The sequence below is a fragment of the Scyliorhinus torazame genome, chromosome 4 (assembly GCF_047496885.1).
Source record: "Scyliorhinus torazame isolate Kashiwa2021f chromosome 4, sScyTor2.1, whole genome shotgun sequence".
NCBI classification, from domain to species: domain Eukaryota; kingdom Metazoa; phylum Chordata; class Chondrichthyes; order Carcharhiniformes; family Scyliorhinidae; genus Scyliorhinus; species Scyliorhinus torazame.
Genome location: NC_092710.1, coordinates 68619651 through 68645036, shown reverse-complemented (window position 1 = coordinate 68645036; position 25386 = coordinate 68619651). Strand labels below are relative to the sequence as shown.

Genomic DNA, 25386 nt, shown 5'->3' with positions numbered 1-25386 from the left:
AAACTATGAGAGATTGAAAAGTTCCCCTTATCTCCGTCTTAAATAGGAGATCCTTATTTTTAAACTATGTCTCCTAGTTCGCGTTTATCCCAGAAGGGAAAAATACCCTCTCAGCATCCACCCTGTCAGGTCCCATCAGGATCTGATATGTTTCAATAAGATTACCTCTCATTCTTCGACAGAGATGCAACATGTCCACCTTTCCACACAGGATAACCCCTGCGTCCCAGGAATCAGTGAAGTGATGTTTTTCTGACCTAATACAATTATGTATTTTAAAAGTATGGAGACCAGAACTGTACACGGTGCTCCAAATGTGAACAAAGAACAAAGAAAAGTACAGCACAGGAACAGGCTCTTCGGCCCTCCAAGCCGGTGCAGACCATGCTGCCCACCTAAACTAAAATCTTCTACACTTTCTGGGTCCATATCCCTCGGTTCCCATCCTATTCATGAATTTGTCAAGATGCCTCTTAAATGTCACTATCGCCCCTGCTTCCACCACCTCCTCCGGCAGCGAGTTCCAGGCACCCACTACCATCTGTGTAAAAACTTGCCTCTTACATCTCTTCTAAACCTTGCCCCTCGCACTTTAAACCTATGCCTCCTAGTAATTGACCCCTCTACCCTCGGAAAAAGCCTCTGACTATCCACTCTGTCTATGCCCCTCATAATTTTGTAGACCTTGTGATCTCAGTAATGCCCTGTGCAACTGGAGCAAAACATCCCTACTTTATATTTCATCCCACTTGTAATAAACACCAACCTTTCATTTGTCTTCCAGCATACTTGTGTACTCGGTGTACCTGCATACTAACCTTTTGTAAATCATATACCAGGACACTCAGATCCCTCTACCACAGAATTCGTCAATCTCTCTCCATTTAATTAATTGGCACTTTTCTATCCTTCCTGTCAAAGTGGACAAGTTCAGACTTTCTGAAATTATAAGCCATTTGTCAATTTTTTTGTCCACTCACTTAACCAATCTATTTCCCTTTTCAGACACCTTATGTCCTTTTCACAACTTACTCTCCTACCTATCATTGTGTCATCAGCAAATTTAGCTGCCACACATTTGGTCACTTCCTCCAAATGATTGTTATAGATTATAAATGATTGCGGCCCGAACATTGATTCCTGTCTCACTACAGTCGTGACAGTTGCCAACCCAGGATGACCCATTTATCCCTACTATCTGCTTCCTGAAGCTAACCCATCCATTATTCATGTTAATATGTTACCCCTGCACCATGAGTTTTTATTTTTGTTGTCGTGACTTTTGATGTTGCACCACAGGAAATGCCTTTTGCAAAGCCAGGTTCACCACATCACCACAGCTTCCCCTTTATCCACGTTCTTGTTACTTCCTCAAAGAACTCTAATAAATTAGTCAAATATGATTTCCGTTTTACAAAATCAAGTTGACTGCCTCATTTCATTGAATTTTCTATGTGTCCTGCCAAAACCTCTTTACAAAGAACAAAGAAAAGAACAAACCTGTGCCAATCATGTGGTTAGCACTGTTGCTTCACAGCACCAGGGACCCTGGTTCGATTCCTGGCTTGGGTCACTGTCCGTGTGGAGTCTGCACGTTCTCCCCTTGTCTGCATGGGTTTCCTCCGGGTGCTCTGGTTTCCTCCCGAAAAATGTGTTTGTTCGGTGAATTGGACATTCTCAATTTTCACTCAGTGTACCCGAACAGGCGCCGGAGTGTGTAGATGAGGGGATTTTCACAGTAACTTCATTGTAGTGTTAATGTAAGCCTTCTTGTGACAGTAATAAAGATTATAGACTTCCGGGTGCGGCGATGACCAGCTGAGTCGCACGTTTCGGCAGCTCCCTGTGAAACGGACTTTTGGGCTCTTGATAGGAGTCCCAACGGCAATTTTAACGGCTGAAAACACCGTGCGGTAAACCAGAAGGGTGTTCCCCCTGGACACGGATGGAAAAAGGAGAGGAAAGTGGCCGGATTGCAGCGGATCCTTTGGAACAACGGCAAGGAAGGCAAGCAGAAACCAAGATGGCGTCGGAAGGTGGCAGTTTCATATGGGGCCCTGAACAACAAGAGTTTTTGAAACGCTGCATGGAGGAGATAAAAAAGGAAATGAAGAAAGAGTTGTTGGCCCCGATATTACAGGCGATTGAAGGGCTGAAAGAGGAACAAAAGACCCAGGAGCAGGAGCTTCGGGTCGTGAAGGCGAAAGCAGCAGAGAATGAAAACGACATACAGGGCCTGGTGGTGAAGTCGGAGATACAGGAGGCACACCAGAAACGATCTGTGGAGAGGTTGGAGGCACTGGAAAATAACGCAAGGAGGAACAACTTGAGGATTCTTGGCCTTCCTGAAGGTGTGGAGGGGGCGGACGTCGGGGCATATGTGAGCACGATGCTGCACTCGTTAATGGGAGTGGAGGCCCCGACGGGTCCATTGGAGGTGGAGGGAGCATACCGAGTTATGGTGCGAGGACCGAGAGCAGGAGAAGCTCCCAGAGCCATAGTGGTGAGATTTCTCCGTTTTAAGGATAGAGAAATGGTCCTTAGATGGGCGAAGAAAACTCGGTGTAGTAAATGGGAGAACGCGGTGATCCGCGTCTATCAAGATTGGAGTGTGGAGGTGGCGAGAAGGAGGGCGAGCTTTAATCGGGCCAAAGCGGTACTTCACAAAAAAAAGATAAAGTTTGGAATGCTGCAACCGGCAAGACTGTGGGTCACATATCAAGGGAGGCACCACTACTTTGAGACGGCGGATGAAGCGTGGACTTTTATTGTAGAAGTAATAAAGATTATTATTACAAAAAATATCTTCTGCCCTTACTCAGTCCGTATCCCCCTATTTCCTCCTGATTCATGTCCCCACCCAGATGCCTCTTAAATGTTGCTAATGTGCCTGTTTTCACCACATCATCTGGAACTGAATTCCAGGCACCCACCACTCTCTGAATTAAAAACTCACCCCGCACATCTCCCTTAAACCTCTGCCCTCTCATCTTGAACATGTGCCACCTTGGAATTGACACATCCTCTCTTGGAAAAAGCCTCTGACTATCCACCCAGTCATAATTTTGTAGACTTCTAACAGGTCTCCCCTCAGCCTTCGTCTTTCCAGTGAAAACAATCCTAGTTTATTCAACCTGTCCTCAGCCAACACCCTCAAGACCAGGCAACATCCTGGTGAACCTTCTTTGCTCTCTCTCCAAAGCTTCCAAGTCCTTCTTATAATGTGGTGACCAGAACTGCACGCAATATTCCAAATGCGGCCTAACAAAGGTTTTATACAGCTGCAACATTATTTCCCAACTCCTGTACTCATTGCCCCTGCTGATGAAGGCAAGCATGCATTTTCCTTCTTAATCACCTTGGCCACCTGTGTTGACACTTTTAGGGAACTATGGAGCTGCACGCCCATATTCCTCTGTATGTTAATGTTCCTAAGGGTTCTGCCATTTACAATATAATTCATACCTAGATTTGATCCTTCAAAATGCATCACCTCGCTTTTGTCTGGATTAAACTCCACCTGCCATTTCTGTGCCCAAGTCTCCAATCTATCTATATCCTGTTGTATCCTCTGACGATCCTCGCCACTATCAGAAACTATAATAATATTATCTTTATTGTCACAAGTAGCTGACATGAACACTGCAATGAAGTTACTGTGAAAATCCCCTAGTCACCACATTTCAGTGCCTGGTCGGGTACACAAGAGGGAGAATTCACCTAACAGCACGTCTTTCAGGACTTGTGGGAGGAAACCGGAGCACCCGGAGGAAACCCACGCAGATGCAGGGAGAACGTGCAGACTCCACACAGACAGTGACCCAAGCCAGAAATCGAACCTGGGACTCTGAAACTGTGAAGCAACAGTGCTATGCACTGTGCTACCGTGCTGCCCAACTCCACCAATCTTCGTGTCATCCACAAACTTACTGATCAGACGACCCACATTTTCCTCCAGGTCATTTATATATACTACAAACAACTTCTTTAATAAGAAGTAACCACTGTTACTTGTGAAATCGCTTACATGTCTGCAGATGGGATGCCTGATGAATCTCTTCCACACTTGGAGCAGGTGAATGGCTTCGCACCAGTGTGAAGTCACTGGCGTACGGTGAATTCAGATGATCGTCTGAACACAGTTCCGCAGTGAGAACACCTGAATGGTCTCTCGTTAATGTGAACACATTGATGGGTCATCAGATCCCTAGGACCTTTGTAGTACTTCCTGTAGTCTGGGAATTAAAAAAGTCTCTCCTTGGTGTGAACAAGCTTTGTGCCAACAGGTGGGATGGCTGAGTGAATCCCTTCCCACACTCTGAGCAGGTGAATGGACTCTCCCCACTGACTGTGGTGATGATTTTCTAAATGGAATGGGCAATTCACGAGCATTTTTTGCTCGCGTGGCGATTCCCACGTAAAGGCCCTAACCCCAAAATCCACCATCCCCACCCCCTCTACCATCCCTTCTGCACCTCCCCCCCCCCCCACAGTTGCTTTTCTCCAGACCTCCTTCCAGGCAATTCATCGTTTTTAAAATAAATTTTGAGTACCCAATTCTTTTATTTCCCAATTATGGGGCAATTTAGGGTGGCCAATCCACCTACCCTGCTTATCTTTTGGTTGTGGGGTGAGACCAACGCAGACACAGGGAGAATATGCAAACTCTACACGAACAGTGACCCCCGCGCTGGGATCAAACCCGGTTTCTCGGCGCCTTGAGGCAGCAGTGCTAACCACTGCACCACCGTGCCGCCCCTCCCGGGTCATTTCTCCCCCGCACCCAACCCAATGGAGGAACATCACCCCAAAATGGTCCCCATACAGAGCATTTTCGAGCCAACCTCTTGCCCTACCGCAACCCTCAACAATCTCTCATTCACTGCACAGAGCATAACTACCAGAGTGCAGCACAATTAAACACTCTACTCCCAACACTGAATAGCCCCTCTCCAAAAAAAAGCAGCAATTTAACTTCAATGCATAGATACAATACAAAGAAAATGGGTGCAACCACCACCATAACAATCTTTCCCAATCCATGTTTTAGATCCGAGATTGGATTGATTCAGGCCCAAATCTGACTCCCATCAGGTGTGGCAAAAGCATTGTTCACTTTCATGCAGCAGATGGGGGTACGGGGAGTGCAGACTTGTGACGTTTTTGCATTCGAAGGATAAAGATTTTTCTTTCTTTTCCCATATTCCATCAGCTTTACTCATGTATTGACCTTTTGTTGTGGGTAGATCTCTCCTCCCCTGGGTGGAGAGAGCAAGCTATTTGGCAATTGTGATTTCAGAACATGCCCCACATTTTGTGGATTTGATACTAGTGAGGTCCTTCCCAATGCCCGCCATGGAGATTGGATAAGGTGTTGTTGGCAGATAAAATATTTTACGAACGCATGGCCTTTCGCTATTGGGGAATGTATAAAAGGTAATAAAAGTGAGTCTATCTCACCTTCTACGTTGTGGGGAACCCCTTTGAGTGGTCATCAGGGGGTGATAATTTTCTACAAAGCGCACATGGAAAGGATTGCGAGGGCGGAGCGGCAGAGGCTGGTGACTCCATCCTTGAGGTGGAACATCAGTACCCACTTGCCCCTACAAGATTAGGAAAAATCTGCAGACACAATTACGATCAACAGGTAAGGCGGGGCCAGTTGTAACGTTCGAGGGGATTTAGTTAGTGCCAACTCCTGCAGAAGTGGACAGGGCAACAGTGGTGAAAAAAGACGAATGACCTTCATGTGGACAGGGTAAGTGTTATAACCTTCCTGCTTACCATTGGCTGGGGACTAATGACAATCCCACAATCCTATGGGAGTATGAGCTTCCCCAATGAGGGGGGGCGGAGAAACCATTAGTAAACTCAATGTGTAAATAAAGCTGGCCAGTTTGGAAGCAGCAGGAAGGAGTGTGCAGCAAGGGAAGTTGCTGCTTTATATATATATATATAATATGTTATTGTAAATAAATGTTATTACTTTGTATCCTTAAAACTGGTGCTGGATTCTTCGTGGCCCTTACAAAAGTAAGTTTCCAGTCTCTCAATGCACCCCCTCACCCACCCTTCACACTGCCAAGGTGATCTCTTACCCAGTCAACTCGCGGGTTGCCCACCTGTCATGTGCCTCTCTTACCCCCCAAACCTCAAATCAAAGAATACCCCACCATGACCTGTAACAATTTGAGTGATGATAGATTTCACCATGAAGCCTTGCATTGGGGTTCACATCAGTGTATCGTGCGTGATATAAACTCTTGTATGAGCTTGAGGTTCAACTGTTTTGGTGGAAACCAAATAAAATAAACTGAGGGACAAATTAAAAGGGGCAGCCCCTTAAAGGGATACTACCTTTAAAAGAAAAACAAATCACAAATGAAACTTAAAACATAAAATGAAAATGTGATTAAGAGGACCAATAATGCACCCCGGTCCCTGCGACCCAGCGGGCTCAGAAGGCCATGATAGTGCCCATGGACACTATGCTACCTCTCCAGGGACACGGCCATGAAAGTAGCCCTGTCGCCCACTGTCTGAACCTGTTTGGCCAAGCCCAGGAGGAGGTTGACGAGGATGTCCAGAACTCCAATCAATGGCAGTGAACTTTAGCTCTGCAGGGTTCAATGGCACAACTGACTTCTCAATGAAGGGTGAAATTGCATATCAAGCAATTGAATGCCTCTTGTGACAGATGAGGCACAGCTGATTAGAGTGAAGCCTACAATTAGCGTGACAAGCACACACCCACAGGGTACACTCATTATTCTCCCATTTCACAGCCCTACACACATATTCCTGAGAGATAAAACTTCCGAGACAAGTGGAAATAATGTTAAATAGAGCTTTACCCCTCGGTCCTCAGAGTTCTTCCTGAGTGTGGGGTTTGACGCACAGTTCAGTTGTGTTTTCCAAAGTGAGAGGCTCTTCATTCCTCATGAGACAGGAATGAACGCATTCCTGAGAACCTCATTCTACCCTTACAGTCTGCCCTCTTATGGGACCCAATGCAGTAACCTCGCAGTCACCCCAAGTGCTAACCCTCAGGATTTGAACAGAGCTGAACCTCCCCAAACAACATCCTATAGGCTTTAAAGTACAAGCACAATCCAGCAATAGTTGCCACACCTATGCCTCTTGAGGGATTGTTTCTGGCTTGGAATAGAGAAAAATGGCAAACATGATTTCTCCATAATCTTTCTGTGTACAGCTGTGATAATAATCTTTATTAGTGTCACAAGTAGGATTACGTTAACACTGCCCCCTCCCCTGGTCACTGTCGGTGTGGAGTTTGCACATTCTCCCCGTGTCTGTGTGCGTCTCACCCTCACAACCCAAAAATGTGCAGGGTAGGTGGATTGGCCATGTTAAATTGCCCCTTAATTGGAAAAAAATAATAATTGGGTACTTTAAATTAAAAAGAAATACATTAACGCTGCAATGAAGTTACTGTGAAAACCCCTAATCCCCACACTCTGGTGCCTATTCGGGTACACTGAGGGAGAATTCAGAATGTTCAATTCATCTAACAAGCACGTCTTTCGGAACTTGTGGCAGGAAGCAGGAGCACCCCAGGGGAAACCCATGCAGACACGAGGAGAAGGTGCAGACTCCACACAGACAGTGACCCAAGCGGGAATTGAACCCGGGTCCCTGGTGCTGCGAAGCAACAGTGCTAACTACTGTGCCACCATGCCATACCGTGATCTTGGACCAGGTCTCTATATAGGATAAACTCTGCCACTGATAAAACTTTTTAAAATCTGGATTACCTGTGTTAAAGGTCCCCGTTAATGACATTTCTTACATGAGCTCACCCTTTTAAGTGGGAAACTCACCCTTATCTTCTCTTTTGAACTTTACCATCCTTGCTTTAACACCTGATTTTCTATGTCCTATTGTTAGCGTTGCGCTGGTCAAAGAGACACAGACAGAGTGAGAATTTGAAACTTGGTAATTTGGTGCAGTGAGGTAATTCAGTGAAGAGTGGGAGAAGGTGCTTTTTCCCGACTGTTTTCTTCTCTCTCTTTCTTCGGGCCTAATTTCGGGAGCCGTTCGGAGGAGGAGCAGTCTCTGTGAGTATAAAAACCTAACGGTAACTTCCTGTTTTCCAGTTTTTCCCAAATAAATGACGTCAGAGGGAAGCTGTGATCTGATTGGTTGATAGCAATTCTGCCCCAAATTTAAAAAAAAAACACAGCTAAACTCGTAAACTTAAATTAAACTAATTAATTAATTAGCGATGGCTGGTCAGGTGATGTGCTTGAGCTGCTTGATGTGGGAGCTGGCAGATCCCATTGCGAGCTGCAGCGACCACATCTGCAGTAAGTGTTGGCTGCTCGAAGAGCTTCGGCTCAGAGTTGTTGAGTTGGAGTCTGAGCTTCAAACACTGAGGCACATCCGGGAGGGGGAAACTTTCCTGGACACTGTGTTTCAGGAGGCAGTCACACCTGTCAGAGTAAGTAGTTTAAATCCTGCCAGTGGCCAGGGACAGCAGGGCATGACTGCAAGTCAGGCAGGTAAAGGGAACCAGCAGTCAGGAACTCAGGAGCCTCAGCCCTTGACCCTGTCCAACAGGTATGAGGCACTTGCTCCCTGTGTGGATGGCGAACAGGGCTGCAGGAAGGATGAGTCAGCTGACCAAGGCACCATGGTTCAGCAGGCCATTCAAGGGGAGGGAGTAAATAGGCAAGTTGTAGTTGTAGGGCATTCTATTATCAGGGGGATAGATAGTATGCTTTGTGAGCAGGATAAAGAGTCCCGCATGGTATGTTGCCTGCCCGGTGCTAGGGTGCGGGACATCTCTGACCGGCTTGAAAGGATACTGGAGAGGGAGGGGGAGGATCCAGTTGTTGTGGTCCATGTCGGTACCAACAACATAGGCAAGTCTAGAAAACAGGACCTGTTTAGAGATTATAAAGAGCTAGGATTCAAATTAAAAAACAGGTCCTCAAGGGTTATAATCTCCGGATTACTGCCCGAGCCACGTGCAAATTGGCATAGGGAGGCAAGAATAAGGGAAGTTAACACGTGGCTGAAAGAGTGGTGTGGGAAAGAGGGGTTCCTTTTCATGGGACATTGGCATCAGTTTTGGGACAGGGGGGACCTATACCGTTGGGATTGTCTCCACCTGAACCGAGCTGGGACCAGTGTTCTGGCGAAAAGAGTAAATAGGGTGGTCAATAGGACTTTAAACTAGAGATTGGGGGGAAAGGGAAAGTCAGGGAACCAAGAGGTGAAGTAATCAGTGGGAAGCGTAGCTGCTTAGGAATACAAAAAAGCACGAAAAGACAGAACTCAGGAGAGATTACGATAGTTCCCATCCCACAAAATATGACACAGTGTATGGAAAAGCTCAGTAAACCAAGGTCCACCACATTAAGAAAACAAAAAGGGACAGTCAATAGAGAAGTAAAGGTGCTATATTTAAATGCGCGCAGTGTACGGAACAAGGTAGATGAGCTTGTGGCCCAGATTGTGACTGGCAGGTATGATGTGGTAGGCATCACAGAGACGTGGTTGCAGGGGGTTCAGGACTGGCATTTAAACATCCAGGGATTCACAACCTATCGAAAAGACAGAGAGGTGGGCAGAGGGGGCGTGGTTGCCTTGTTAATTAGGAATGAAATTAAATCAATCCCACTAAACGACATAGGGTCAGATGATGTGGAGTCTGTGTGGGTAGAGTTGAGAAACCACAAAGGCAAAAAAAACATAATGGGAGTTATGTACAGGCCTCCTAACAGTGGTCAGGACCAAGGGGCACAAAATGTACCACGAAATAGAAAGTGCATGTCAGAAAGGCAAGGTCACAGTGATCATGGGGGACTTCAATATGCAAGTGGACTGGGTAAATAATGCTGCCAGTGGACCCAAGGAAAGGGAATTCATTGAATGTTTACAGGAGGGCTTTTTGGAACAGCTTGTGATGGAGCCCACGAGGGAACAGGCCATTCTGGACTTAGTGTTATGTAATGAGCCAGACTTGATTAAAGATCTTAAAGTAAGGGAACATTTAGGAGGCAGTGATCATAATATGGTAGAATTCAATCTCCAATTTGAAAGAAAGAAGGTAGAATCAGATGTAAAGGTGTTACAGTTAAATAAAGGTAACAAAGGGGCATGAGGGAGGAACCGACGAAAATCGACGGAGCAGAGCCTCATAGGAAAGACAGTAGAACAGCAATGGCAGGAGTTTCTGGGAGTAATTGAGGACACAGTACAGAGGTTCACCCCAAAGAAAATAAAGGTTATCAGAGGGGGGATTAGGCAGCCATGGCTGACAAAGGAAGTTAGGGAATGCATCAAAGCAAAAGAGCCTACAATGTGGCAAAGAGTAGTGGGAAGTCAGAAGATTGGGAAGGCTACAAAAACAAACAGAGGATAACAAAGAGAGAAATAAGGAAAGAGAGGATCAAATATGAAGGTAGGCTAGCCAGTAACATTAGGAATGATAGTAAAAGTTTATTTAAATACATTAAAAACAAATGGGAGGCAAAAGTAGACATTGGGCTGCTCCAAAATGACGCTGGTAATCTAGTGATGGGAGACAAGGAAATAGCTGAGGAACTAATTTCGTACTTTGCGTCAGTCTTCACAGTAGAAGACATGAGTAATATCCCAACAATTCAGGAGAGTCAGGGGGCAGAGTTGAATATGGTAGCCATCACAAAGGAGAAAGTGCTAGAGAAACTAAGAGGTCTAAAAATTGATAAATCTCCGGGCCCAGATGGGCTACATCCTAGAGTTCTAAAGGAGATAGCTGAAGAACTAGTGGAGGCGTTAGTTATGATCTTTCAAAATTCACTGGAGTCAGGGAAAGTCCCAGAGGATTGGAAAATCGCTGTTGTAACCCCCTTGTTGAAGAAGGGAACAAGGAAAAAGATGGAAAATTATAGGCCAATTAGCCTAACCTCGGTTGTTGGCAAGATTCTAGAATCCATTGTTAAGGATGAGATTTCTAAATTCTTGGAAGTGTAGGGTCGGATTAGGACAAGTCAGCATGGATTTAGTAAGGGGAGGGCATGCCTGACAAACCTGTTAGAGTTCTTTGAAGAGATAACAAATAGGTTAGACCAAGGAGAGCCAATGGGTGTTATCTATCTTGACTTCCAAAAGGCCTTTGATAAGGTGCCTCACGGGAGACTGCTGAGTAAAATAAGGGCCCATGGTATTCGAGGCAAGGTACTAACATGGATTGACGATTGGCTGTCAGGCAGAAGGCAGAGAGTTGGGATAAAAGGTTCTTTTTCGGAATGGCAACCGGTGACGAGTGGTGTCCCGCAGGGTTCAGTGTTGGGGCCTCAGCTGTTCTCTTTATATATTAACGATCTAGATGATGGGACTGGGGGCATTCTGGCTAAGTTTGCCGATGATACAAAGATAGGTGGAGGGGCAGGTAGTATTGAGGAGGTGGGGAGGCTGCAGAAAGATTTAGACAGTTTAGGAGAGTGGTCCAAGAAATGGCTGATGTAATTCAACGTGGGCAAGTGCGAGGTCTTGCACTTTGGAAAAAAGAATAGAGGCATGGACTATTTTCTAAACGATGACAAAATTCATAATGCTGAAGTGCAAAGGGACTTGGGAGTCCTAGTCCAGATTTATCGAAAGGTAAACTTGCAGGTTGAGTCCGTAATTAAGAAAGCAAATGCAATGTTGTCATTTATCTCAAGAGGCTTGGAATATAAAAGCAGGGATGCACTTCTGAAGCTTTATAAAGCATTAGTTATGCCCCATTTAGAATACTGTGAGCAATTTTGGGCCCCACACCTCAGGAAGGACATACTGGCACTGGAGCGGGTCCAGCGGAGATCCACATGGATGATCCCAGGAATGGTAGGCCTAACATACGATGAACGTCTGAGGATCCTGGGATTATATTCATTGGAGTTTAGGAGGTTGAGGGAAGATCTAATCGAAACTTAGAAGATAATGAATGCCTTAGATAGGGTGGACGTAGGGAAGTTGTTTCCATTAGCAGGGTAGACTAGGACCCGGGGGCACAGCCTTAGAATGAAAGGGAGTTACTTTAGAACAGAGATGAGGAGAAATGTCTTCAGCCAGAGAGTGGTTGGTCTGTGGAATTCATTGCCACAGAGGGCGGTGGAGGCCGGGACGTTGAGTGTCTTTAAGACCGAAGTTGATAAATTCTTGATTTCTCGAGGAATGAAGGGCGATGGAGAGAGAGCAGGTAAATGGAGTTGAAATCAGCCATGATTGAATGGTGGAGTGGAGTCGATGGGCCGAATGGCCTTACATCCGCTCCTATGTCTTATGGTCTTCTGGTTATCCACTTCTCTTAGATAAATATCTGTTTTAAGGTGTTGCTAGGCTAATTCGCATATCGAAAACCTCAGTTCCTTCACCTTAGCCAATTTGGCTCTCTACCCAATTCCTATTTTATAATTGTTTGCTCCTTTTAATCCTACACCCATCAAAACACATTCCCAATTATTCGATTCCTTGATTTTCATTTTGTCACAACTGCTTGACAACACCATGAACCCAAACTATGTTTTTTGTGATGCTTGCAGAAAGGAAGAACAAGTTACAGGCATTTGAGAGACAGCCACTCTCCCTCTGGGACAGACAATCCTCCCTGTGGGAGAGACAATCGGAGTATTTGTAGTATGAATTTATGTGTGAGCAATGACAGGAATTCTCTGATGAAGATTCTGTATTTGTGTCTTCACTTTCAGCCTGGACAGATTGTAGAGTTTACTGTCTGCCCTAGTTTGCAGGGAAATTCCTTCCATATCATCTGGGACGGTCAAGAGCATGGAGAAGACTGTTTCACACAATTCCTCACTCTGAAACAGTTAGACGTGGAGCTGTAAAAACTGAAGTACAGGGAAGGTTATCACGAGAGTGGATGAGACTGAGGGACTTTGTTGGACAAAGCTATTGTGACATCTACTCTGTCACCTTTATTTTCTGATGTTGTTGATTCTTCTGTCACCCATGTCCTATGAAACAGATCCTACCATCCAGCAAAGTTCTTCAATTGAGAAGATTACAGTAGCGTGTTTAAAAAGGGACATTGCAGCCGCAAAAATCAGTGATACCTTCAGAATATTAAACCAGCCAATTATGAGGTTATTAACAAAAACAGAAAATACTGGAAATCTCAGCAGGTCTGACAGCATGTGTGGAGAGAGAAGGGAGCTAATGTTTCGAGTCTGGATGACTTTGTCAAAGCTCTGAGGTTATAAACATCTGCAGAAACAAACCAAATATTGTCAGACTAACAATCCTGGATTGGAACAATAACAGCAGAATTCAACCCCTGCAGTCACTTATGAACTTACTCATGTGTGACTAGGTTGAAGGCTTAGTGATTCTCTTCCCACACACAGAGCAGCTGAACACGTTGGTGTGCCAGAAGAGCAGTTGAACACCTGAAACTCTTTCCACAGTCAGTGCAGCTGAATGGCTTCTCCTCAGTGTGAATTTGCTGGTGTGATTTGAGGACAAATGCCAAAGTGAATCCCTTCCCACAAACGGAGCAGGTGAATGTTCTCTCCCCAGTGTGAATTTGTTGGTGTGCAATGAGGGTGGATGGCTGTCAGAAACTCTTTCCACAGGAATTGCAGCTGAGCGGCCTCTCCCCAGTGTGAACCTGCTGGTGCCTCAGCAGACTGGCTGAGTGAGTAAATCCCTGCCTACACACAGAGCAAGTGAATAGCTTCTGCCCTGTGTGGACTCGCTGGTGCTCAACCAGGGTGGATGAATGCTGGAAGCTCTTTCTACAGGAAGTGCAACTGAATAGCTTCACTCCAGAGTGAATTTGCTGGTGTGACTTAAGGCCAGATGAATGAGTGAATCCCTTCCCACACAGAGAACAAGTGAATGGCTTCTCACCAGTGTGAAGCCGCTGGTGTATATTGAGGCCAAATGAAGGCCTAAACCTCTGCAATGTGAATGCAGCTGAATGGCCTCCTCAGTGTGAATTCGCTGGTCTAACATGAGACAAGATGTCTGAGTAAAATTCAGAATAGATGATTCTAGTTCCTATGGAATATTTTTTCCTCTCTTGTTCCCCAAAAGCTGTATATCCCCGTCCCACAGACTCACCCTCCTCCCTGGACTGATAAGCAAATCCATCTCACCATTTCTTTCCTCCACTCTCATTTTTCAACCTCTCTCTCTTCAACTCAGATCTCCAGCTCCCTTGTGCAGACTGACAATAAATTCAATGCCTCCCTACCTCTTCCCAGGGTTCCATTCCTTCCCAGAGATCAGAGTCTTATTAATTTGAGTTCAAAGTGTAACCTCTGATTCACTGTCCTCCCCATCCTCTGATGTGAACCATCCTCCACTCACTGATCTATAACATTGTGCAGGCGCTAAGCCTCCGACACTGCTCCGGCGGACGAATGACCATCTCCTGCAGCCGCGTTGCGCGTGCTCGAAATCACACTGTCCGTAGAGTGATTGACGGAAGCCCAGGACCAATAGGAAATGGAAGAACAAACGGAGGACCGAGTTGATGTGGTCAGCCCTCCAATCAACTGAAATGTATGATGGGTGGGGCTCTGCAGGATCTCCCTCATTGGCTGAAACTTTGCAACATTTTGAAAACTAATTTCACAAAAAACCCCAGGGAAAAACTGGACCTTTTTGTTTGTGGCTTTAAACATGATATCTGTGGGAGTGGAGCAAACATTTCAACATTTGTCAGTAAAATGTGGCAACATGAAACAATTCACAAATAATTCCATGTCTTCTGGAATAACTGGTCAGACAGTAAACGTGCTCATTAGAACAAGGAGAGTGCCTGGTTAGGACAGGAGAGTTAGGACAGGAGAGAAGGTTAATACCGTCATCATTCAGAAAACACTGAATACAAAGTAACTATTGACCTCAAAGACTATCTCTGTCGTCTACATGCTGAATCAGGTTTAAAGAAGATTGAAAGTTTTCTACATTAGAAATTATGTACAAATATACAACTCAAATGTGAATATGGATTGATATGGGGGAGGAAGATATGGACCAGTGCATTAAACCAGGAATTAAAATCAGACTGGCAGTATTTTGGAATTGATACAAGAAGAGGACGGCACGGTAGCAGCGTGGTTAGCACTGTTGCTTCAAAGCTCCAGGCTCGATTCCAGCTTGGTCCCTGTCTGGAGAGTCCGCACGTTCTCCACGTGTCTGCGTCTGTTTCCTCCCACAGTGCAGGTAGGTGGATTGGCCATGCTAAATTGCTCTTAGTGTCCAAAAGGATTAGGTGGGATTACTGGGTTATGGGGATAGGATGGAGCTGTGGGCTTGGGTAGGGTGCACGTTTCAAGGACCGGTGCAGACTCGATGGTCCGAATGGCCTCCTTCTGTACTGTAAATTCTATGTCTATGAGGATGCTGAAAAAACACAGTAGTTTTGGCAGCATCCGCATAGAGAGAATCCTCCTATTAGGGTAGGCAGTAGCGTAGTGATATTTTTATTGGACTAGTAATCCAGAGACCCAGAGTTCAAATACCACTTGGGCAGTTGCTGGAATTTGAATTCAATAATAGCCTGGTATTAAAAGTCTAATGACAATCATGAATCGATTTTTGTAAAAACCCATCTGGTTCACTAATGTCCGTTGAGGAAAGGAAATCTGCCATCCTTACGTGGCCTGGCCTGCAGGTGATCCAGACCCACAGCAATGTGGTTGATTCTTAAGTGCCTTCAAGGATGGGCAATGAATGCTGGTCCAGTCAGCATCGCCCACATCCCATGAACACATTTTTTTTTTAAATCAAGAACCTATCTATATAACAACAATCTTTATTGTCACAAGTAGGCTTACATTAACACTGCAATGAAGTTACTGTGAAAAGCCCCTAGTCGCCACATTCCGGCACCTGTTCGGGGACACAGAGGGAGAATTCAGAATATCCAGTTCACCTAACAGCACATCTTTTGGGGCTTGTGGGAGGAAACTGGAGCACCTGGAGAAAACCCACGCAGACACAGAAAGAACGTGCAGACTCCACACAGACAGTGACCCAGGCCCGAAATCGAACCTGGGACCCTGGAGCTGTGAAGCAACAGTGCTACCCACTGTGCTACCATGCTGTCCATATCTCTATCTGAGTTAAGAGCCTGTTTTATCTTAATATTAACTCTACTTTTTTGCAGATGATGCCAGACCTGATAGGTTTTTCCAGCATCCTCTGTTCTTGTTTCAGATTCAAGCATCCACAGTATTTTGCTTATTTCAGATCTGATGATGTGATAGGAGCTATGCCATTGCTATCTGCTTGTAAGACAAATGGAACTCTCGATGAAGACGGTAAGTGTCTCAGAGGATGCTGTAGACAGGAAATTTGTCAATTATCTGAGGAGAATAGTGAGGGGAAAGGAATCAGTCTGGAAAGCAGCAATCACTTCTTGTTATTCCAAAGGAAATTGGGCCTGGCTGTGTAGATTTTACTTAAAAAACACACAGACACACTCACACTTTCAGACCCACATGGGGACTCTACATGTCTGATCAGGTGGACAACATTCTGCTGGCAAATGTTGAATTCTTTACCCGTCAGTCTGGCCTCAATAAAACTCGAGATGGATTTGTAGGCATAGTATTATTTATTTTTAACCAACTTGCAAGTCTGACTCGCTTCACAAAACCCCAGAACACAAGCTGCCTCCTGGGTCTTCCGAACCGAGTGCTATTGGAGACAAAGGAATCTCTACAAATACATTCAAATGGCATCAAGTTTCACATACACGATTCCCATAGGTCATCCTATACCCCTCCTGACCTGGCCATACATCCTAATTGGCTCACTTCTCATTCCTTAACCCTGGCCTCTTGTTACCCAGCATCCTTTTCTCCTCCTCTACCAGACACCCCTCCCCCCTTCCTTGCCATGCTTGCTGAAATCCTTTGTCTTTTGTGAACACACTAGAATTAAACTGGCCTACATCTACATTACTGTAACTAATATTTAAATTTACTATTTTATATCACATTCGTCACTGCCTCATACCAACCAGCCTGACTAATACTGGGGGTAAGGGCCACAATGTTACAGAAGTTCAATTCTAAATTCAATTCGGAAATCAAGGTTCTAAATTGGAGAAAGGCCAATTTTAATAGGATAAGTTTACTGGGAGCAGCTAACTATTGGGAAATCTACATCAGAGCAGTGGGATTCATTCAAAAAGGAAATAGAGAGAGTACAGGGCCAACATATTCCCGGAAAGGTGAAGCAACAAGTCCAGAGAATCCTGGATATCAAGGGATATTCAGGGTTGGATATGAAAAAAAAGGGCGGCTTGTATCAAATACCAAGGGCTCAAAACAACGGAAGACTGAGAAGAGTACAGAAAGTATAGGGGGTTACTTAAAAAAGGAAATTAGGACAATGAAAAGGGAGCATGAAAACATGTGCGTGATGGGGACTGTGATATACTTGAACAAATTAACATTGAGATGGAAGAGGTATTAAAGGCTTTAGCATATTTAAAATGGATAAATACGAGGCCCAGATGAGATATATCCCAGGCTGCTGTGGGACGTGGGGGAGGAGATGGAAGAGGCTCTGAGAATAATTTTCAAACCTTCTCTGGCCACAGGAGAGATGCCAGAGGACTGGAGGACAGTTTATTCAAGAAGGGTGGTTGGGATAAAACCAGAAAATTAAAGGCCAGTGAGTTTAACTTCAGTGGTCAAGCAATTATTGGAAAAGATTCTGAGGGACAGAACTAATCTCCATTGTGGAGGCAAGGATTAATGAAGGATCGTCAGCATGGCTTTGTTCAAGGGACATCATGTCTCAGAAATTTGATTGCATTTTTCAAGAAGGTGGCGAGGTGAGTAGATGAGAGTAGTGCACTTGATGTGTTCTACATGGACTTCAGTAGGCTTTTGACAACGTTTTGCATGGGAGACTAGTCAAGAAGGTAAGAGCCCAGGGGATCCAGGACAATTTGATGAATTGGATCCAAAATTGGCTCAGTGGCAGGAGGTAGAGGGTGATGGTCGAAGTGTAATTTTGTGACTGCAAACCTGTGGGAAGCCAGTGGTGTTCTGCAGGGATCGGTATTAGGTACATGTCTGTTGGTAGCGTATATGAATGATTTGGACGTGAATGTAGGAGGCATGATCAGTACGTTTGCAGATGATACATAAATTGGTGGGTGTGGGCACCGAGGTCCCAGGTTCGATCCCGGCTCTGGGTCACTGTCTGGGTGGAGTTTGCACATTCTCTCCATGTTCCGTGGGTTTCGCCTTCACAACCCAAAGATGTGCAGGGTTGGTGGATTAACCATGCTAAAGTTGCCCCTTAATTGGAAAAAATGAATTGGGTACTCGAAAAAAAAAATTTTTAATGAAAAATTGGTGTGGTGGTAAATATTGAGATTACAGGAAATATAAACTAGGCTGGTTAGATGGGCAGAACAGTGGCAAATGGAATTTAATGCTGAAAAGTGTGCCATAATGCATTTTGGCAGAATCATAAAGGTTAGGGACTATACAATGAATGGTAGGATCCTAGGAAGTAGAGGATCAGAGGAACTTTGGTGTGCATGTCCATAGACCCCTGAAGACAGCAGGAGAGATGGTTAAGAAGGCAGATGGGATACCTGCCTTTATTAGCAGAGGCATAGAATATAATAGCAGGGAGGTTATGATGCAGCTGTATAAAACACTGATTGGACCACAGATCGAGTCCTTTAAGCAGTTCTGGTGGAAACACTATAGGAAGCATGTGATCGTACGAGAAAGGGTGCGGAGCAGCTTCACCAGGTTGTTACCTGGGCTGAAGCGTTTCGGCTGTGGGGAGAGTTTGGGGTAATTTTCCATAGAGCAGTGAGGCTGAGGGGGAACCTGATTGAGGTGTATAACATTATGAAGGGCATAGATGGGGTGGATAAGAAATAACTTTTCCCCTTTGTGAAGGGATCAATAATCAGCGAGCATAGATTTAAGGTATGGAGGAGGAGATTGAGACAGGATTTGAGGAAAATATTTTCATCCAGAGGATGAAATGCAGTCCTTCTGCACTGTAAATTCTATGAAATCTGGAACTCTCTGCATGAGAGGGCGGTAGAGGCAGGAAACCTGATAACATTTCACAGAATCACAGTGCAGAAGAGGCCCTCAGCCCATGAAGTTTGCATCGATGCATGAAAAACAACTGATCCGTCTACCTAATCCCATTTGCCAGCACTTAAAATATCTCAGTGCAGAAGGAGGCCATTTGGCGCATCGAGTCTGCACTGATCCTCGGAAAGAACATCCCTACTAGATCCACGCTCCAACCTATCCCCGTAACCCAGTAATCCCACCTAACCATTTTGATACTAGGGGGCAATTTGTCACGGCCAATTCACCTAACCTGCAGATCTTTGGACAGTGGGAGGAAACAGGTGCATCCGGAGGAAACCCACGCAGACATGGGGAGAAATTGCAAACGCCACACAATCACCTGAGGCCAGTATTTAACCCGGGTCTCTGGTGCTGTGAGGCAACCATGTTAACCATTGCGCCAGCTGCAATAACTATATTTAATTCAAGATTTTCATTGAATTCAAATTTCATCATCTGCTAGGATGGAATTCACACCCGGGTCCCCAGAGCATTACCCACGGTCTCTGGATTACTAGTACAGTGACAATATCACTGCGCCACACCCTTCCCCATAGTTTCGAATGTTATGACATCCGCCTCTATCACCCTCCCACGCAGTGCATTTTAGATCATCACCACCCTCTTGTAAAAAGGTTTTTTCCTTTAATCCCCCCTAAATCTCCTGCCCCTCACCTTGAACTTGTGTCCCCTCATAACTGACCCTTCAACAAAGGGGAACAGCTGCCTCCTATCCACCCTGTCCATACCCCTCATAATTTTGTATACCTCAATCAGGTCTCCCCACAGTCTTCTTTACTCCAGTGAAAACAATCCAAGCCCATCCAACCTCTCTTCACAACTTAAATGTTCCATCCCACCAACAACCTGGTGAATCGCCTATGCACCCACTCCAGTGCAATCACATCCTTCCTATAATGTGGCACACAGAATTGTATAGAGTATTCCAGCTGTGGCCTCACCAAAGTTCTAAAGAACTCCAACATGACCTCCCTGCTTTAGTAAACTATGTCTCGATTGATAACGGCAAGCATCCCATATGCCCTTTTCACCACACTATTAACCTGCCCTTCTGCCTTCAGAGACCTATGGAGAAACATGCTCAGGTCCCTTTGTTCTCAGACTTTTGTAGTGTCAGGCCATTCATTGAATACTTCCTTGTCAAATTACTCCTTCCAAAGTAAGAAGTCTTACAACACCAGGTTAAAGTCCTACTGGTTTGTTTCAGACACTAGCTTTCAGAGCACTGCTCCTTCCTCAGGTGAATCCTGAGGAAGGAGCAGTGCTCCGAAAGCTAGTGTTTGAAACAAACCTGTTGGATTTTAACTTGGTGTTGTAAGACTTCTTACTGTGCTCACCCGAGTCCAACGCCGGCATCTCCACATCATCCTTCCAAGGTGTATTAGCTCACACTTTTCAGGGTTAAATTCCGCCTGCCACTTTTCTACCCATTGGACAATCCCATCTATATCTTCCTGTAACCCAAGACACTCAATATTTAATAAATATTCAGATGAGCACTTGAAATGCCAGAGCGTATAAGGCTATGGACCAAGAGCTGGAAAATGAGATTAGAATAGGTAGATGGTTGATCGCTGCCGCGGACCCCAGCGTGTTGTAAAAATTCTTATGACTCAACATTACCTTGCAGGGACTGTAAGCAGTTTTGACCATCCAATTCCACCATTTTCACTGAAGCTTAAATTCAGATTGAACAACATCTGGGACAGAAGCAACAACAAAGCACTAACAATGAGCAGTCTAGTGGCACCCTGTATGATCAGCCCCCGTGGGAGATAGTGTAAAATACAGTTAACAGCCCAGGATAATTACACCTTCTACTTTCCTCGTGGTGTTAGAGATTATGCTAATTCATCTTATATTGATGGTCTTTTCGAAGGTTAGACAACGCAGCAGAATGGATGGAAAGATGGCTGCAAACTCACTGTAAATCTAACCCTCTGTTATCTGTTTTGTAGCCATCTTTCCATCCATTCTGCTGCCTGGCTCTTCACTCCACATGGCCTGATCTTGTTCACCTTGTGGATTGTACATATTGTTGTGAATAACAAGTTGGTTACAAAGCACGAGAAGAGGTTGAGAGCAGCTACTCGGTCTGGTAAGAGGTGCGAAGTGGAATTCCACAGAAGCAATGCTGGGATCACAGTTATTCACAATCTTCATTATGTGGGGCATAGACAGAGTGGATAGTCAGAGACATTTTCCCAGGGTAGAGGGGTCAATTACTTGGGGGCATAGGTGTAAGGTGCGTGGAGCAAGGTTTAGAGGAGATGTACGAGGCAAGTTTTTTTACATAGAGGGTAGTGGGTGCCTGGAACTCGCTGCCGGAGGAGGTGGTGGAAGCAGGGATGATCGTGACGTTTAAGGGGCATCTTGACAAATGAATGAGTAAGATGGGAATAGAGGGATACGGACCCAGGAAGTGGAGAAGATTTTAGTTTAGACGGGCAGCATGGTCGGTGCAGACTTGGAGGCCGAAGGGCCAGTTCCTGTGCTGTAACTTTTCTTTGTTCTTTGTACATCAACCATTTGGACTCAGAAATCGGAAGTCCAATTAAAAAATTTTGGAGCAGAGTGACAGCAAATCACAGATAAGAATTTCCAATTCACTAAACTTTTTTACTCGACTCATTAAATCTTTAATTCATTAATAGACTAAATAATGACGCAGGGAAGTGATGAGCTGTCTCATTTATGAATCAGCTAATGAATAAATTGGGAGGTACAGTAAATACCGAGGAAAACTGCAACAAAACCCTGGGATCTAAGACACTTTAGCTGGAGATTAAATGATTGTTGTTTAATTGTTCCAGCAGCTAAAGTGTCTTCCTGACACCTCCATGTGTTATTTTAAGACAGATTTTAAACTATTTATTTTTAGCTGCTATGTTCCCTTTGTTATTGTTGCCATATCAATACAAATTGTTGATGTTGAATTAAAGTTGTTGATTCAGGACTGTCACAAAAATACCTTTAAAACTACAGAGAACAATCACCATGGTCATTTTAAACTGGCAATTGAATCCTGCCATTTCAGGTTCAGTCAGCAGAGAGCACAGTTTTACACCAATCTCTGATTTAACAGCACGTTTCCAGTCTGTCTGACTCAGGTTGCACACCCACAGTTGTAAAAGAGCTTCAGCTCTGTGCCTGGGAGCTTTGAAACACGATGGTTACAAATCAGAGGGTTAGAGTTCCAGGTAGTTGGTATTTTTCAGTCCATATCTCTCTGTGGCCATGGAATCCATAGCCTGATCTTGATCATCTTGAGATGGTACATGCTGCACAGAAGCAGCTGGGACACATTTCTTACACACCTGAAGATTAACCCAAACAGGGACTCTTCTGTCAGTGAAGAGAGATGAGAAAGACCAAAGTGCCGTTTGTTCCTCTGTGTGGTCCTGAAGGAATGTGTTCAGGTTGAGGTTCTGTTCCAGTTGTATGATTCTTTCCCCAGATTGTCCTTTCTGAGCTCTAGCCAGGTAATGTTAAAAACTCACCAGGGAAATATAAAAATCCACAACAATGTGTATAACACAAAGCTTGAGATGTTATTTGACTTTTATCTAGAATAGTAAAGAGCAGCCCATGTATCTGCTTTATTAACATCAGCAAAATCAATCTCAAACTGTCAGAATGAAATAATTCAATCCTGAAGATGATGAACAACAACAGTGCCTCCAGAATCCAACCCTTTCAGTCACTTCTGCACTCGCTGGTGTGTCAGCCAGGAATATAATCGAGTGATTCCTTACCCTCACACAGAGCAGGGGAATGAGCTCTCCCCAGTGTGAACTTGCTGGTGTGTCTGTAAATCATTTTCATCTTTAAATGTCTTTTCACAGTCAGAACATTTAAAAGGTCTCTGATCAGAATGAACGAGCTGATGTGTCTGAAGGTGGGATGATCGCATGAATCCCTTCCCACACACAGAGCAGATGAAAGGCCTTTCCCCAGTGTGAACCCGCTGGTGTGTCAGCAGGTCAGATGAATTAGTGAAACCCTTCCCACACATAGAGCAGGAGAATGGCCTTTCCCCAGTGTGAATTCGCTCATGTGTCAGTAGTTTGGATGGCCGATTAAATCCCTTCCCACAGATAAAGCAGGTGTACGGACTCTCCCCAGTGTGAAGGCGCTGATGTTTCAGGAACCTGGGTAATCGATTAAATCCCTCCCCACACAAGGAACAGCTGAACAGACTCTCCCTTGTGTGAATGCGCTGATGCGAAAGCAGGTAAGATGACTGAGTGAATCCCTTCCCACACACAGAGCAGGTGAATGGCCTCTCTTCACTGTGAGTTTGTTGGTGTCTCAGAAAGTTTGATGAATGACTGATTGCCTTTCCACACACAGAGCAGATGATTAAACTCTGCTCAGTGTGAATATGCTGGTGTCGCAAAAGGTTGGATGAATTAGTGAATCCCTTCCCACACATAGTGCAGGTGAATGGCCTCTCCCCAGTGTGACTGCGTTGATGAATTTCCAGCTTTGATGGGGAACCAAATCCCTTTCCACATTCGCCACATTTCCACGGTTTTTCCATGATGCTGGTGTCCTTGTGTCTCTCCAGGTTGGATGATCAGTTCAAGCTTCGTTCACACATTATTTAGTCCTACTTTGCATAGTGGAATGCTTTTATAGGCTGTGCAATTGGTTAAAACATTTCTCCTTCCGCATAAATGTTGAATGATATCTAGCTCCTGGTGCATTGAACAGATCTGCAAGATCTTGATGTTATGTCTGGTTTAAATTTCCCGTCTGCAAATCCAACTATTTGAATATCCTGTCAAAGGAGTTTACAAAAGTCAATACAGGTTGGAAATTCCGAACAGACAATTCCAGTTACTCAACTTTTCATAATTTGTTTATTGGACGTGGGTGTCACTGCCAAGGCCCAGTATTTGTTGCATATCCACAATTGCTCTGGCGAAGGTGGAGGTGAACCACTTTCTTAAACTCCTGCAATACTCATTGTGTAGATGCTGTTCAGATGGAATTTCCAGGATTTTGTCCCAGTGACAGTGAAGGAACGCTGATATATTTCCAACTTTGACTTATGATGGAAGAAAGGTTCTTGATGAAGCAGCGGAAGATGGTTGGGCTAAGGGCACTGCCTTGAGATACTACCCCAGCGATATCCTGGGATTGAAATGATAAAGAGTATGTTAGAAGAATAAAACTGAAAACTGTCAAATTGTTTTATTGATAAAATAAATACTCATTGAATTTAGAAGAGCTGAATGATTTCCCAGGGGTTCACACTGATTCCCCTGACTGGCTGACTCAAATTCCAGTCCTCAATCCCTCCCAGATTGGGGACACAACTCGCTGCTGCCTTTGCCCCTCCTGCCTCTGAGCTCCTCTTGCCAGGACAATCAATGGCCCCTCTCCAACATTACCCCGGGTTGACGGGAAGGTATGGGCGTCGGGGATAGGGGGTGACCATTGAAGCGATGCTGCAGCCCCTCCCCCATTCTCGCCGCCGTTTCCCGGCTTCTTCTCCCGTTCCCACCGAGTCCGACTCAAAACAAAGGAGCCGCCCAGAATGCCCCGCGGGTGGCCTGGGGAGCATGCGCACTCACACCCCCTGGGGAAATTAGCGAGATTGATAGAGTGGTTTCTGGGGCGCGGGGGATTGTGGGAGGATGTCTCTATTAATTATATAATCCATCAATGATTCCAACAATGCAGAAGGAGGTTTCACAGAGCCATCGAATTCCTACTGTGCCACAATGCCGCCCTTGCGAGAGCTACTTCCTTACATATTCGTTCTCCCTCAATTCTCCTTTAAAGGTCTTGATTGAATTTGAATCCACTTCTCAGACAGTGCATTCCAGATCCTAACCATTCCCTCAGGTCACCTCTGCCACTTTTGCGACTGTGAAATTAGTCTTCTTTTGTTCTCAATCCTTTAAAAATTTATTCACGGGCTGTGGGCGTCACTGGGTAGCCAACATTTATTCATTATCCCCAATTGTCGTTGGAAAGGTGAGTCCATGTGGACTGCTGCAGTCCATGTGGTGTAGGGACATCCACAGTGCTTTCAGGGAGGGGGTTTCAGGATTATGACCCAGCGACATGAAGGAACAGCGATATATTTCCAAGTCAGGATGATGTGTGGCTTGAACAGGAACCTTCAGCTGATAGTGTTCCCATATGCTGCTCTTTTCTTTCAGATGCATTCTTTTTAAAAATCCAATTGAAGGACAATCCACTAGATCCTGCACATCTTTGTGTTCTGGGGGTGAGACCCACGCAGACACGGGGGGAGTAT

General features: G+C 45.0%; 1 pseudogene; it reads right to left on the bottom strand.

The window, feature by feature from the left end:
* The window catches only part of LOC140411387 (uncharacterized), a 36997-nt pseudogene extending 12352 nt beyond the window's left edge, over window positions 1-24645 (bottom strand).
* Between the last annotated feature and the right edge of the window lie 741 nt (window positions 24646-25386).